This window comes from Ursus maritimus, unplaced genomic scaffold (genome assembly GCF_017311325.1).
Source record: "Ursus maritimus isolate PB19 unplaced genomic scaffold, ASM1731132v1 scaffold_23, whole genome shotgun sequence".
NCBI classification, from domain to species: domain Eukaryota; kingdom Metazoa; phylum Chordata; class Mammalia; order Carnivora; family Ursidae; genus Ursus; species Ursus maritimus.
In genome coordinates, this window is record NW_024424786.1 from 41,613,997 (window position 1) to 41,628,454 (window position 14,458).

The 14,458-nt window shown below is 45.5% G+C and overlaps 1 protein-coding gene across 3 annotated transcripts in view; it reads right to left on the reverse strand.

The window, feature by feature from the left end:
• Positions 1–13,504, reverse strand: part of PC (pyruvate carboxylase) — an 89,357-nt gene extending 75,853 nt beyond the window's left edge. For all 3 annotated transcript variants that reach the window (XM_040639477.1, XM_040639475.1, XM_008709065.2), the window contains exon 1: positions 13,489–13,504. The gene's annotated coding sequence lies outside the window, so the exon portion shown is untranslated. The remainder of the gene's footprint in view (positions 1–13,488) is intronic.
• Positions 13,505–14,458: the final 954 nt, after the last annotated feature.

Here is a 14,458-nt window from a genome sequence, read left to right on the forward strand (position 1 = left end):
GGCAAACTGGTTCTAAGACTCTATTAGGTTCATGTGGAGTGCCTCTAGGGCCACTGCCTGGGTCACACCTGGACATCCTTTGACTCATCCATAGCTGTTCCACCAGACCTCAGTTTTCAGGGTGGAAGGCACTCCATCATCTCAAAGATTTCACTGCAATGGTACGCCAGCCCATCCAAGCCCAGAATCCTACAAGGACCCTGTGGTATTGTAATATAATAAATATGAATTTGGTCTTTATTCCAGGTTTCCCAGGCACAAGAGATTCTAAAACCCTCGGAATTTCCTGAGTGATAGGGGAAAGACGGGCGTCTTTTGTTGTTCACAACAAGCTCTTTTCAACCACACCAGAGTCTATGCTAATGAGATGAGTCTTGGTGGGCACCTAGATAGCATTCAGGAGGGGGCTGGTTGCCAGAGGAACCAGTGATGAGGTTACAGGGTTGGAACATTCAGCCCCACCCCTGGGCCTCAGGAAGGGAAGACAGGGTAGAGATGGAGTTAATCACAATGGCCAATCATGTCCACGTAATGAAACCTCCACGAACACCCTAAACAACGGAGTTCAGAGAGCTTCGTGTTGGTGAATACCTCTGTGTGCCCGAAGGGAGGCATCCCTCCAACTCCACCGGGACAGAAGTTCCTCTGCCCAGGATCCTTCTGGACTTTACCCAAAGTACCCCTTCATCTGGCTCTTCATTTTCATCCTTTATAATAAATCAGTAAACATAGTAAAGTGAAGTGTCTCCCTGACTTCTGTGAGCCATTACAGCAAATTATCAAACCCAAGGAGGTGGTCGTGGGAACCCCCTATATACAACCAGTGAGTCAGAAGATAGACGGCAACCTGGCACTTGTGACTGGCAGTCTCGTGCAATTGAGTCCTTAACCCATGAGGTCTGCACCAGTTCCAGGTGGTCAGTGTCAGAAATGAATTAAACTGTAGGACACCCAGTTGGTATCAGAGAGACAGAAAATTGGTTGGTATTAGGAAAAATACCACACATTTAGTGTCTAAAGTGTTGTGGGTGAAAAACACCATAAGAGATCTTTGGATGGGAACCCATCAATGACTGGACCCTTGAGCTTACTCTGCTTGGCTTACTGATCTGGGAGAAAGATCTCAAAGACACAGTGGCTGAAATGTCCTCCTGGGACTATAAATCTGCTAGGAATGGTTGTCCTTGCTCTCTGTCCTGGATATGCCCTTCATCTGCCTCCTGGGATATAAAACCTCTTTAAAGCTGTGTTCTCTCCAGTGGGAGAAGTGGCAAGGAAGGGGAAGAAAACAGACTGAGAGCTGTCAAAACAACAAAGACAGAGGCCAGCTACAGGACTAAATGCAGATCTTTGCTTAGAAGGTTGAGCATCCTAATCCCTTCACTCCCGACCAGTCTCAACGTACTTACTTCCCCTCTCCTCAACAGGTGCCCCACCTGTCTCTCCTGCTTGCCAAATGCCATTCCACAGCCCCAGCACGTGAAACATGAGAACAAAGTAGTTGGAAGAAAAACAGAAACCAGAGTTATAAATGCATATTCGGAGTGTGCTAGGAGGATCCCTCTCTCTAAAATGCCTCTTTCACCATGCACCAAAAAAAAAATGGAAAGAATAAAACCTCTCAAATTTAACCTCTACAAATACGTTGTTTTGCTTAGAGTAAGTCCCAGTGCTGGCAGGCCGTTTCAGCTTCCACCTCCCCTGCCTTGAAGTAAAGGGAAAGCTCCAAAGACCTGGAAGCTGTTTCTCTCATGAATAGCCCTGCCAGCCCACCTAACCAAGCAGCAAGGGGCTCTAACAGGCTCACCATGCAGATGACATGCTGGTCTCTCACCCGGTCCCTGTCAGCAGCTCCTGCCCTAAAATCGGGAGAAAAGGGAAGAAGGCCCTAGGAGGCAACAGCTGGGGAGACTCAGGAACTAGGACAACTCTGCTTGATCTCTCTCTGGATAATGTATTCTCCAGGTGCGTTCTCAGGACTAGCTGCTCTGGTCTCAAGTAAACTCAATTTTCTCAGGAAATTGTGAGTTGGGCTTAACAGCCCAATCCAAACGTGGCATTCCATTCCAATTTGTCTCTTCAGCTCAATGAATGCGGTTGCTCTTCCAGCTCTGCATCTCAAGATGGAGACAGAGTTGAAAACTCGAGCTAAGTCCTTTCTGCACTCCACCCATGGCAACCTTTCTTCTGTAGCCATCTGTATTTGCTCCTTCCTGCCACCTTGTCTGAGTTACAACAACCACTCTCAGAGCCGGTCTCCCAGCCGGACGACCTGCTCTCCCCATTTCCAGGCCAGCCAGCACACTACTTCCCAGAAGAGTTTTTCAAAACCCCATTCACCTGTCGGTGGCTGCCTGCTCAAGCATCTCAGAGGTTTCTCATCGTCTCAGATCCCAGGAGGAAGCTGGGCATTCACAGAATGAATCCCCCTACAGCAGCCATTCTTTCAACAGGTTTTTTAAGCACAGGGTCCTGTGAGTTCAGTAGTGAACATAGCAGGTGCAAACCTCCACCCTCGTGGGGCTTCCATCATCTTCCTCCCACCAGCGAGGCTGGGGCATCACCCTTCCCAATGCCCGGCTTTTCTCATCATCATGACTTTTCTCCACGTGCCACCACCTGGATGCTGTCCTCTCCTCTGTGTGACGGCTTTTGGGCAAACAGGCTTGAGCAATAGAATGTAGAAAGGGCCCAGAGCGACCCCCTGGCTGAATACAGACAGGCCCATCGGGCGACCAACCTCAAAATACCAACAGGCCCTAACTAACCAATGGGCTACATACAGCCACAGTTTGGCACGGTTACCAAAAAAGGGAAAATTCTGTGCATCCCCATACCTCCTCACCTCCCCCCTTTAAAAACAGCCCCCATGCACTGCCTCGTTGCAGTCTCTGCTTTGCTGTCCTGTCCTCCGCAACCTTGCTATATTCAATAAACTTCTCCTTTGTTTTGCCTCAAGGGAATCCTTTCACTGCACACACCCCGGGTTCCACCCCACATTTGGGGGCCCTCATCTGATCGGGAGAGACATCCCATTTAGACACCACACTCTCTGCCAGCCCAAACAGGACCCCCTTGTCTCAGGGCCAGGTCTCCCAGGTCTACTCTCTTGAGTAGCCACCCATCTGACAACCATCCCCTCAACTTGCAAGCCCTCAGGCTCCTGTGTTCTACTCCACACTGTGTTCCCCTGTGGCTGTTCTCCCACAGTACCACCAACACAGCCACCATGATGTGTCTGCTGGGTGCCACGTCACATAAGCGACTTCGCTTAATTCCCCCAACAGCCTTGTGAGGAAGGTTTTATTGTCCCTCTTTTATAGATGAGGAAACCAAGGCTCAAAGGGGCTCAGGAATTTGCCAGAAGTAACAGAGCTGGTAAAGGGCCAAAGTCAAACTCCACCCCTGACTGCCTGACTCCAGAGCCCTGCTGTTAGCCTTCATTTTCGCACTGAGCATCTCACCTGGCACAGGTGAGCGCCAATTACGGCGGCCTCGTTAACAAGAGCTCCTTGAGTGAGCATGTATTTTGTCCCAGCACATGCCTGTCTTCTCTCTCCAACCACGGTAACATGACCGAGGCAAGGGCCACGCCGTCAGATCCTCTGGTAGCTCTACCGCATCCAGCAAAGAGCGATGCCTGCCGCAGAGCCACAGTAAACGCCTGAGGAAAGAACAATTTCTTGGAATACTGCACAGTAATAACTTTTGCCCTTCTTAAACCATTCAACTGTGAAACACGGGATTAGGTCATAGGGAATTTATTCTGCCAAATATTCAAACTGCCATTTAAGACTATCGGAGGTGAAAGGGGAGGGAAAGATGGCTCGGGTCAGTAAAATCACAAACAGCTTTGCAACCAACTGGAAGGGAACAGTCGAAAGCCTAGAAGGCGGAGCCAAGCCTTCAGGTCTCACAGAAGTGGCCCTGGCTTCCGCCTCGGGCAACACGGCCAGGAGGAGACCCTGCCCTGAGTGGAGGCTCCCAACTGGCCCAAAGTCCAAGTGACCAATAAAGAGCTCTTCTGCAAACTCCCAACAAGAGATGAACTGAAGTAGGAGAGACTGCGTTTCAGAGTGATCTCTTCAGCGCTGCGACCAGTGACGCTGCCACATCACATTCTAATGCCCTGTGTGACAGCAGGAAGGACTCCAGGCCAGGAATCAAGGTGCTGCTTTCAAAGCTTCCTGGTGGAGCTGGTTGGGTCACCGAACCCCACTAACCTCTGTCATCCATAAACAGTGAAACCATGACCTTGACCAGTGCCAGTAAGAACTGTCTGACGAAATGATGTACTGTGAAGTACTATACACATACGAGGAGTGTTACCAACAACAGAAGCAACAGAACATCAGTAGGCAGCTCAATGATGCCCTGGAAAGTGCTGGTTGGGATTAGACTCCAATATTTGTTGAACCCTTGATGGCTAATGGGCAGGGGAGAGGCTGCCACTATTAGGTTATAGCAGCTGTTCTACTTTTGAGGCAAAACTTTCCTGTCTTGTAATTCCATTCTGCTATTTCCCAAGCAGTCAGTAAAATTTTGCAAAATGTCCAGTAATATTTTTCAAAGCCGTATTTTGAGAACTTATTAAACTGGTACGTCTGCATCTTTCAGGCAAAATGGTACGAGGAGAGAGGCAATAACCCTGAGACAGGGAGACGAGGCGACATGCACAAGAGTGCATTGACAGCTGGCCAAAAAATAAGCAACCCAGGCAGATTTCATTCACTTAACAAGTATTTTGGGGGGCCCATTACGTTCTCGGCTTGGTAGAACATAGAATAAGCATTTCTTAGGCACTTCTAGAAATACTTGGGGAGGGGAACTTGGTAAAAGACAGACTTCCTGCAGATCAAGGGTGCAAAGACCTCAATTGTTATTTAGGGACTAAAGTGAAGTGTTGTCTGGGAAGATAGAAGACGTCCGAGCTATCTCAGACTCAAAGGTCAAATACATTGAAAGTCGGCCTCATTCAGCATCTGTGTTCAGCCCACTGCCTCTGGCTCCTGTGGTCTGCAGAGAGAAATGAGCTCTTAATCTTATCAAAGATCCCTAGTTTGTGGAGTTGCTTAGGCGCTGCTTTCAAGATTCTGTATGTGATGCCTAGGTGTGGCTCTGAGTTTTCCTACTTGGAGTTCCTGGAGCTTTCTGGGCACATAAATTCTTTTCATCAAATTTAGGAAGTATTTGGCCATTATGTTTTCAAATATTCATTCTGCTCCTTTCTCTCCATCCTCTCCTGCTAGGACTCCCATATGCACACATTGTTTACAAGAAAGTCACAGGGGGCCTGGCTGGCATAGTCAGTACAACATGCCATTCTTGATCTTGAGGCTGTGAGTTCAAGCCCAACATTAGACCTAGAGCTCACATTAAAAAAAGAAGAAAGAAAGGAGAAGAAAAAAGAAAAGCAAAGCCAAGTCACAGGCTCAAAGTGGAGTCACTTGCCCACGAGAGACACCACGAGCAAACGAAGACTTAATTGCATTTCAACGTCTCTAGGAATGGAATCTTAAACCAATCAATCTGGAATTTTCTGGTCAGCACAAAAGAGGTAATCTGTCCCAGGGGCCTTTCCACCTCCCAGAGAAAGATAAGGTATTCCACCTAATAAGACCTCCTGCTGCTCCCCCTGAGGGAAGGTGACTGATCTGGAACAATCTCTTCTTTTCTTCTGCTAGTAACTCCTTCCCCTCACCCTCTCTCCTATAAATACCTTCCTTTAAATACCTGGTACCACTCCCCAGACCTCTCTACTTGCTAGATGGGATACTACCTGATTCATGAATCATTTAATAAAGCCAATTAGATCTCCAAATTTACTGCAGAATTTTTGTTGTGTAATAATGTTGGTAAGTTTGATGGTGTTCTTCAGGCATCTGAGGCCTGTTCGTTTTCCTTCATTCTTGCTCCCTTCTGTTCCTCTGACTGGATAATCTCAATTGACCCATCTTCAAGTTCATGGATTCCTTCTTCTGCCTGCTTTATGCTGCTATTAACCCCATCTAGTGACTTTTTCATTTTGGCTGTTGTAAATTTTTCAACTTCTGAACTTCTTTTTGGTCCTTTTTTCCCCTATCATTTCTATTTGGCGAGGCACTGTTCTCATAGTTTAGTTCTTTAAACGTGTTTCACCACAGCTGATTTAAAGTCTTTATAAAAGTCCAACAAATGAGCTTCCTTAGGGATAGTTTCCATTGGCAGCTCTTCCTGTGTATGTGTGCTTTCTTGTTTCTTTACATGACTCAAAATTTCTGTTGAAACTAAGATTCGGCCATTTCTCTTGAGTAAATGTTCCTTGGGTTGCTGCAAGCCATTAATTTCCAGAGTTCTGAAAAAGATGATTTTGACAATTTTTGCCAGTTTTTTCATTTCTTTAGGGAGGAGCATCTTTTAAGAAGTCTTTATTCCAATACTCCCCAGGAATCTATATCTTGTATGGCATTTAGAAAGAGGTTTTCATCCCCCCAAAACAATCCGTTGGAGAACAGGAGTAAAAGAGAGGAATTCTTTTTTTTTTTTTTTAATATCTTATTTATTTGTCAGAGAGAGAGCACACAAGCAGGGGGAGAGGCAGACAGGGAGAAAAGCAGGCTCCCCGCTGAGCAAGGAGCCTGATGTGGAACTCCATCCCAGAACCCTAGGATCACGACCTGAGCTGAAGGCAGATGCTTAACTGACTGAGCCATCCAGGCGTCCAAAAGGGAGGAATTCTGATAGTTAAAGCCCTGTCCCTGATCTTAAGTCCCACATAGTATTATTATAAATTGCACCCTTCTCTATTTTTTTTAAAGCTGATTATTCAAAATTAAAAGACACCGCAAAACAAAAAAATTTTAAACACATAATTTTATAATTCAAGCATCCAGGAAAAAAAATTTTGGTATAGCATTCCAAAATAACCAAAAAGGAGATGCCACACGTTCTGTTTTATAATATACCTTTCGCAAGTAAAAGCATCCTGTTCTAGGGTAATAAATTTAGAGCAACAGTTTCATTAGGGTACAAGGGCTATTTTTAAAGCTGCATTGTATGATTCTGAACAGACTGTACTTGTAGCAATACTTTTTTATGTACATTTTGGTGGTTTCCCATTTTCTTTTTTTTTCCTTTTTTAAGACTATTTTTAAGTAATCTCTACACCCAACGTGGGGCTTGAACTCACAACCCTGAGATCAAGAGTCACACGTTCCACTGACTAAGCCAACCCGGTGCCCCGATTTCCCATTTTCTGCTATAAAAGTTCTTTTTTTTTTTTTTTTTAAAGATTTTATTTATTTATTTGACAGAGATAGAGACAGCCAGCGAGAGAGGGAACACAAGCAGGGGGAGTGGGAGAGGAAGAAGCAGGCTCATAGCGGAGGAGCCTGATGTGGGGCTTGATCCCAGAACGCCGGGATCATGCCCTGAGCTGAAGGCAGACGCTTAACCGCTGTGCCACCCAGGCGCCCCTCTGCTATAAAAGTTCTAATCTGAACAGCCCAGTTTGTATGCTTGCCCCATTATACCTTAGGTTACATTTCTAGAACTGACATTGCTGTATCAAATGCTCTACTTATTTATTTACTTTAAGTTTTAGGTGTGATCTTCTCTATCTCCCCTGACATTTAATACCCTGCCCTGTGGTGGAGTACATCTTCCTCTCTCTCTCTGAACAGAGATTCTGTTAACTCAGCGATGGCACTGCCATCATCAGTATACTCCCATATGCTCTTCATTATCACACAGTGATGCTTCACCACCTGAAGGGGAAACTCAGAGCCAAAGCTAAATAGAGACTGTATTTCAAACTGCAGAGCAGGAATCTAAGCAGTCCGCCACTTAAATGTCATTTTCTTGGAACTCCACACTTTCACTCTTACACACATGGGGTGACATCAGCATCAGCCATCATGGGAGAGGTCAGGCCACATTAATAACTTTCAACCAGATCCCACTAACCACCCACAAGTTTCCTGAGGCCACACCCAGTGACCAGGATGGGAATGCAAGTCCACATCCATTTATCATCTAACATCAAATCTATAAAAGGAATTTGATGGTAATGGTCCCTCCAAAGAGACTGGTAGCTCTCTACTGCAAGGTCAGGGAGAAGACAGGGTTCTCAACAATATTTCCAGGAAGCTGAACTGAAGAGAAGGAAAAGGGAGGCATGGGTTCTTGATGCCAGGATTTTTCTTTTCTTTTTTTTTTTTTTAAAGATTTTATTTATTTATGTGACAGAGAGACAGCCAGAGAGAGAGGGAACACAGCAGGGGGAGTGGGAGAGGAAGAAGCAGGCTCACAGCGGAGGAGCCCGATGTGGGACTCAATCCCGGAACGCCGGGATCACGCCCTGAGCCGAAGGCAGACGCTTTAACGACTGTGCTACCCAGGCGCCCTGATGCCAGGATTTCTTGGTAACCAAGCCTGAACAGAAACCACCATTACTCTGAAGTACCAGACTCCTTTTCTCTTCATTTGAGAAGATGTAAGAAATGGCAGGGGTGGGGGAAAGAATGCCAGACCCAGAAGACTGGGACTCCCAATTCTACAACTGCTGGGTCACTAGCCTGAATTTACAGCTAGTCCTTGGTCAGACAAAGCCTTGGAAGATAAACAGAATCTCAATTCCACCCAGTCTGTACTTTAATTCCACCTATTTTGTGGCCATAGTGCATGAGAAATAAAGCCTTAAATAGGTTAATCGAATCTAGTGATCCAGTCACACAGTATGGCAGCCTGGGTGGAAAAGTGCAGAGTTCCATGGGAAGAAGATTAGGCAATGTGATGTTTCAATCTGGGGCATATGGGCTGGGAGCCTATCTCCACTTGGGGGCAAAATGGCAATGAATCAGGACTCTGCCTAGCAGTTGGACTCAAAGGAAAAGACCTAGTTTCATCCTGGCCAGGAATCTCCTGAATTATAAAGAAATGTCATCTAGTGGAGAAAGAAACTCCTGAAGTTGCTTAGGAAAATAATTTAGTAAAGTTTGAAAACAGCATTATTTCTTTGTTAGGTAAGATTCTTTAATTCCAGGAAGTTAAAGCATTAAGAATAAATATGCCCAAGAAAATAAAACCTATAGTATTTATAATTTTGAGTTAAGAAATCTGTGTGTATCTGTTATTTTATTTACTTTAATTCAAGGGAATTCGGTCTGTTCAGAATAACAAGTCAGTCTCAAAATTCCAATTAAAACATGTAACTGAGTAATTACTTCAAACATGATTTTAAGTAGGAATTTTATTAAGTTTAATATTAGTATGGCAGATGACGAATAAGCTCAAAGATGCTCAACATCATTAGTAACCAAGGAAATTCACATTGAAACCACAAGACACCAACACACATCTTTTAGAATAGCTCAAATTTAAAAGACTGACCATATCCAGTGTCAGTGAGGATGTGGAGAGACTGGAGCTCTCATATGCTGCCAGTGGGAATGTAAGATGGTACAGCCACTTTGGAAGAAGGTTGGGCAAGTTCAAGTTACATATACACCTACCATATGCTCTAGGCACTCCACTCCTACACATTTGCCCACGAGAAAAGGAAATATATGTCCACACAAAGACTTACACACAAACATTCATAGCAGATTTATTAAGAACGACCAAAAACTGGAAACAACTGAAATGACCAACAACAGGTGAATTAATAAACAAACTGTGGAGGAGCCACATAATGGAATACCACCCTGAAGCAAAAGGGAAAAGAACTACTGACGGATCCAACAACATAGACAAATCCCAAAATAATTATGCTGAGTGGAAGAAGCCAAATGAAAAAGGATACATACTCTATGATTTCACGTACGTAAAATTCCAAAAAATGCAAACTTATCTACAGTAACAGAAAGCAATTCAGTGGTTACTTGGGGATGGGGGAAGCAGAGAGGGTGGGAGGGAGGGACTACCAACAGGCATGAGGACACTTTCGGAGGCGATGGATGTGTTCACTATCTTAACTGTGGTTAAGGTTTCACAAGAGTTCGCAACTAATGAATCACTGAACACATCAAAAACTTATGATGTACTATATGCTGGCTAAATGACTGTAATAAAAAAAAGGTTTCACAAGAGGATAGACATGTGGAAACTTATACATTGTACACTAAAGATGCACAATTTATTATGTTAAAAATACCTCAATAAAGTGAGTAGAATAGCTTTAAAATGGTAAAACATAAAACAGTATAAGAATGTTTAGGAAAATTTAACACTCAGCTTAATTTATTAGATTTACAGGAATTATTTAAGCATTAGGGATGTTTGTTAGGCAATTAGAAGTGTTAAAATAATTAAAGAAAGTTGAATGTAATTTACAAACTCAATTTAAAATTTTCAAATGAGTTAAGTTTGCAAATGGAATCAAGTATTCATCAAAAGGTCCCTTCAAACTGTTAAAATTTTCTAGAATCATAAATAGAACAGAGAGATCTACAGGCTTTCCTTAAAAGCGCAATTTAAAAGACTGGAGGCATCTGGCTGGCTCAGTTGGTTAAGCATCTGACTCTTGATTTCTGCTCAGGTCATGATCTCAGGGTTGTGAGATCGAGCCCCATGTCGGCTCAGGATGGGCAGGGAGCCTGCTTAAAATTCTCTCTCTCCCTCTCCCTCTGCCCCTTCCCACCCTCTCCCTCTCTATACATAAATAAATAAAAATAAAAATAAAAATAAAAGACTAGCCTTTGGGGAACCCGGCTGGCTGGAAGAGCTCATGGCACTTAATTTCGGAGTTGTGGGTTCGAGCTGCATATTCAGTATGGAGATTAGTTAAATAAGCTATTAAAAATAAATAAAAAATAGGGGCGCCTGGGTGGCACAGTGGTTAAGCGTCTGCCTTCGGCTCAGGGCGTGATCCTGGTGTTATGGGATCGAGCCCCACATCAGGCTCCTCCGCTATGAGCCTGCTTCTTCCTCTCCCACTCCCCTGCTTGTGTTCCCTCTCTCGCTGGCTGTCTCTATCTCTGTCGAATAAATAAATAAAATCTAAAAAAAATAAAAAATAAAAAATAATAAATAAATAAATAAATAAATAAATAATAAAATAAATAACAAGAAGACTAGCCCTTAAAGGAAGAAGTTGATTTTGAGTTTGGGATCTTAAGAAACTGAAAATCAATTTTTTTTTTCAATCAAAGTAACTTCCAAATTATCTTTGCGTTACACAAAAGCCCAGGGGTAGGAGAGGGGTGCTGCATCAAAAACTTCACCCGGACATTCCAGTTACCTGAAACTCACCAGGTCACTTAGTCTCTCTGAACTTCAGTTTCCTCATCCACAAGAGAGAAATTCAGAATAAACAATACATTTATTATTAATGATTTCATATTAATAAATTTCATACTGATAAACAGCACATTAGTAAAAGCACTCGGAGAAGCATACAGTGATGCGCAAATATGACAAATTAGCAGCATGGTATCACTCTGGAGTAACTGCAGCTGTTCCCAGACCCCTGGCTGACCAGTGACAGACATGCAAAAGGTGCTACGCATATCCTGGAGACTAAGCATGACTCAGCACAGACAGACCACGGAATTTTCCCTAAGGCCTCAGCCAGGGATGGATGTCTGTGGGGAAGGGAGCTGCCACATGTGGAGTCGGGCCCCATTCCGCACACAGCTGGTGGAAACGGACTTAGAGCAGTCTTGGCTATCCGACCCCCCCCTTCTCTGGCCTGCAGGCAAATAAGGATAAGGAGCTACTGGACGGCAGCGATGAGGGGGTGCTGGGATAACCTCGGTTACACCTCTGGTATACTACTTAAGAAACAACAACAACAACAACACCCTGCATTCCCCTCCCTCCAGGATCACCAAGGAGACAACAGAGGAGGAGGGCAGGGACCTTCTATGGCAGTCTTAGTTCCAGTAACTAAGGAAAACTCTGAGGACTCAGCCGGGACTTAGGGAAGAAGCGCCAGACAAGCCCTAACAAATTAGATGACATGGTAAAAGGCAGCCCTTCTTGCCAACTAATTTTCCCTTGCTACTGACAGATCTGGGGGAAAACATACAAGAAAAGAGGGCACTCTTAAAAAAAGCAGAGGGGAAGGTCAGAATCTTGGATCCTGCTAATCAGCCTTCTCTGGGCCCCAATTTCTCAGCTCAGTAAGATAGGTGGTTTGGGCCTTCACCCAACTCTCCACCTCTCCTCATAGGGATGCAGGTAAGAGCAGTAACATTCAGCTCTATCAACCAAGAACAGCAAAATGAGAGCAAGCAGAGAGAACAGGGCAGTGGAACCTTTGTGGAGGGTAGAGTCCATCAAAAATCCGTACCCTTTACTCCACACCTACCTTTATGTGATGAAAAAAAACTTTTTTTAAGTAGCCTCCACGCCCAATGTGGGGCTTGAATCACAACCCTGATACCAAGAGTCACATGCTCTACCAACTGAGCCAGCCAGGCACCCCACTCCACCTGCTTTTCAAAGCAAACACAATCCTAAAGTAGAAAATGGCCACTGCTGGTCCAAGACCTAGGACTACAGAGGGCTGTGGGGACATCTCAGAGAGCAGAACAACTCCTGGGTCATGAAGGTTCACCTGAGAAAAATCCCCACACAATGGGAAGAAACCCAAGAAAAATCCCAACACAAAGGAATCTCGACTCTGAGCACAGAACATGAGCTCTGGGGAAAGCTGTCCCTGAGCCACAAAGCCCCCAGGGCACCTGGCTATGAAACGAGGGTAACAACTGGCCTGCCTCTGGATGTGGGAAGACCAACGTCATCAGTGTCTGAAATACAGGGGGAACACTCGACAGAGAGCTAGGATCATGCTGGGCTAGGACGTTTGTGTTGGACTAGCAGCGGGAGATAGGACTGGGTCATCAGGTAGCCTCCAGCCCAGAGGGCCTTGGCATTAGGCTGCCGAGATGCACGCGGATCGGTGCATAGGGAGAAACCAGTGTGAGAAAAGCAGCTGGTTACATGGGACAGCGCTGCCTGAGCACTATGTGGGCAAAGAAGGTCCTGCTCACCCCTTTACCCCCTTATCACTGGGACTCCCCAAGACTGGGTGTCCCTGTCTGGAAACACAGGTCAAGTGTTTTTACAGCCAGCTGACAGAGCCACCTCCCACGTCCAGCTTCACACTTCCCTGGGTCCCCCACTACCCAGCTGCCTGTTCTACCCATTAACTCAAGGGGTCTTCCCAGAGGCTGCCCAGCCCTGGACAGGCTTCTTGTGGTCCGGAGAAGCCTCGGGTCCCTCCCCTTGACCAGCTTCCCAAGCCACACCCTTCCAGAAGTCAGGCCTCCTGCCGAGGCTGCTGGCTACCAACTGGGGCCAGCAGAGAGCCAGATGTCACTTTTCTGTGTAAACCAAGAGAAATCAGGAACAGACAAGGACTGCTTGTATTTACCAAAACTCAGAGCTTGGCCTTTTTTATTTACTGAACTTGATGACTGACATGCCAGGACTGCTAACACCCACACCTGCTCACAAAGAGGAACCACATGCATCCCACCAACCTGGAATCAGGCACAGACTTACCCTCAGTATTCTGTCAGCTCTCAGAAGGCAGCAGCTATCTAAAGTAAAGGAAAAAAGAAGTGTTATCCTCATTTCTCCAGGCATTCCCCCAGAGAACCTAGGAGTGGCAAGAACACAGGTTTAGAACCCAGAGAACTGTTACTCTGCTTCCATCTTAGGGACTTGGGATGGCGGCGGGGGGGTGGGGTGGAGGGGGACCCGGACAGCACAGGGCTGAGACCACCCTGGCTCTTGTCCAACTGTCTGGGCCCCACCCTTGCAGCTCGGCCGCCCATTCCCATAACCACTCAAAGCCTGTTTCCTCATCTGTGAAATGGGAATAACAACAGCATCCAGCTCATAGAGTTCCCAGTGAGGTAACACACACAAAGCACTGGCACCAAGCCTGGTACAAAGGACGCTGTCAGACATTAGCCACCATGCTTAGTAAGGAGCATTAAAGTAAAACCGTTTTCTGGCACCCACTACACAAGAACAAGAAGTTCTAGAAACTGTTATTGTTTTATCTGAAATGTTTTCTCTTCCTGCCCACCTCCATCCAGCCCCAGGCCCACCTTCTCGCCACAGCGGTCTCTAATCCTTTAGGAGCTACCTCCCCTTTGGACTCTCTGAGCCTGGTTCCTATCTCACTAAGCAACTTGACACTAATTAAGAACTGTCTTATGTGACCTGACAGTTGATATGTCTCCTATTTCCCTATTTCCTCAGATCTTTTCCTGCAGAGGTAACACATACACATAGGAGAGGACAGCCCTTGTTTAGACCCATGGAAGCCCATCATTTTTTAGAGTTTTACAGACCACTTGAGTTTGTTTTTAAAGATTAATTAATTGAGAGACAGTAAGCAGGAGTGGGGGGACAGAGGGAAAAGGAGAAGCAGACTCCCCACTGAGCGTGGAGCCTGACAAGGGGCCAATCCCAGGACCCCGAGATCATGACTGGTCTAAAGTCAGACGCTTAACTGACTGAG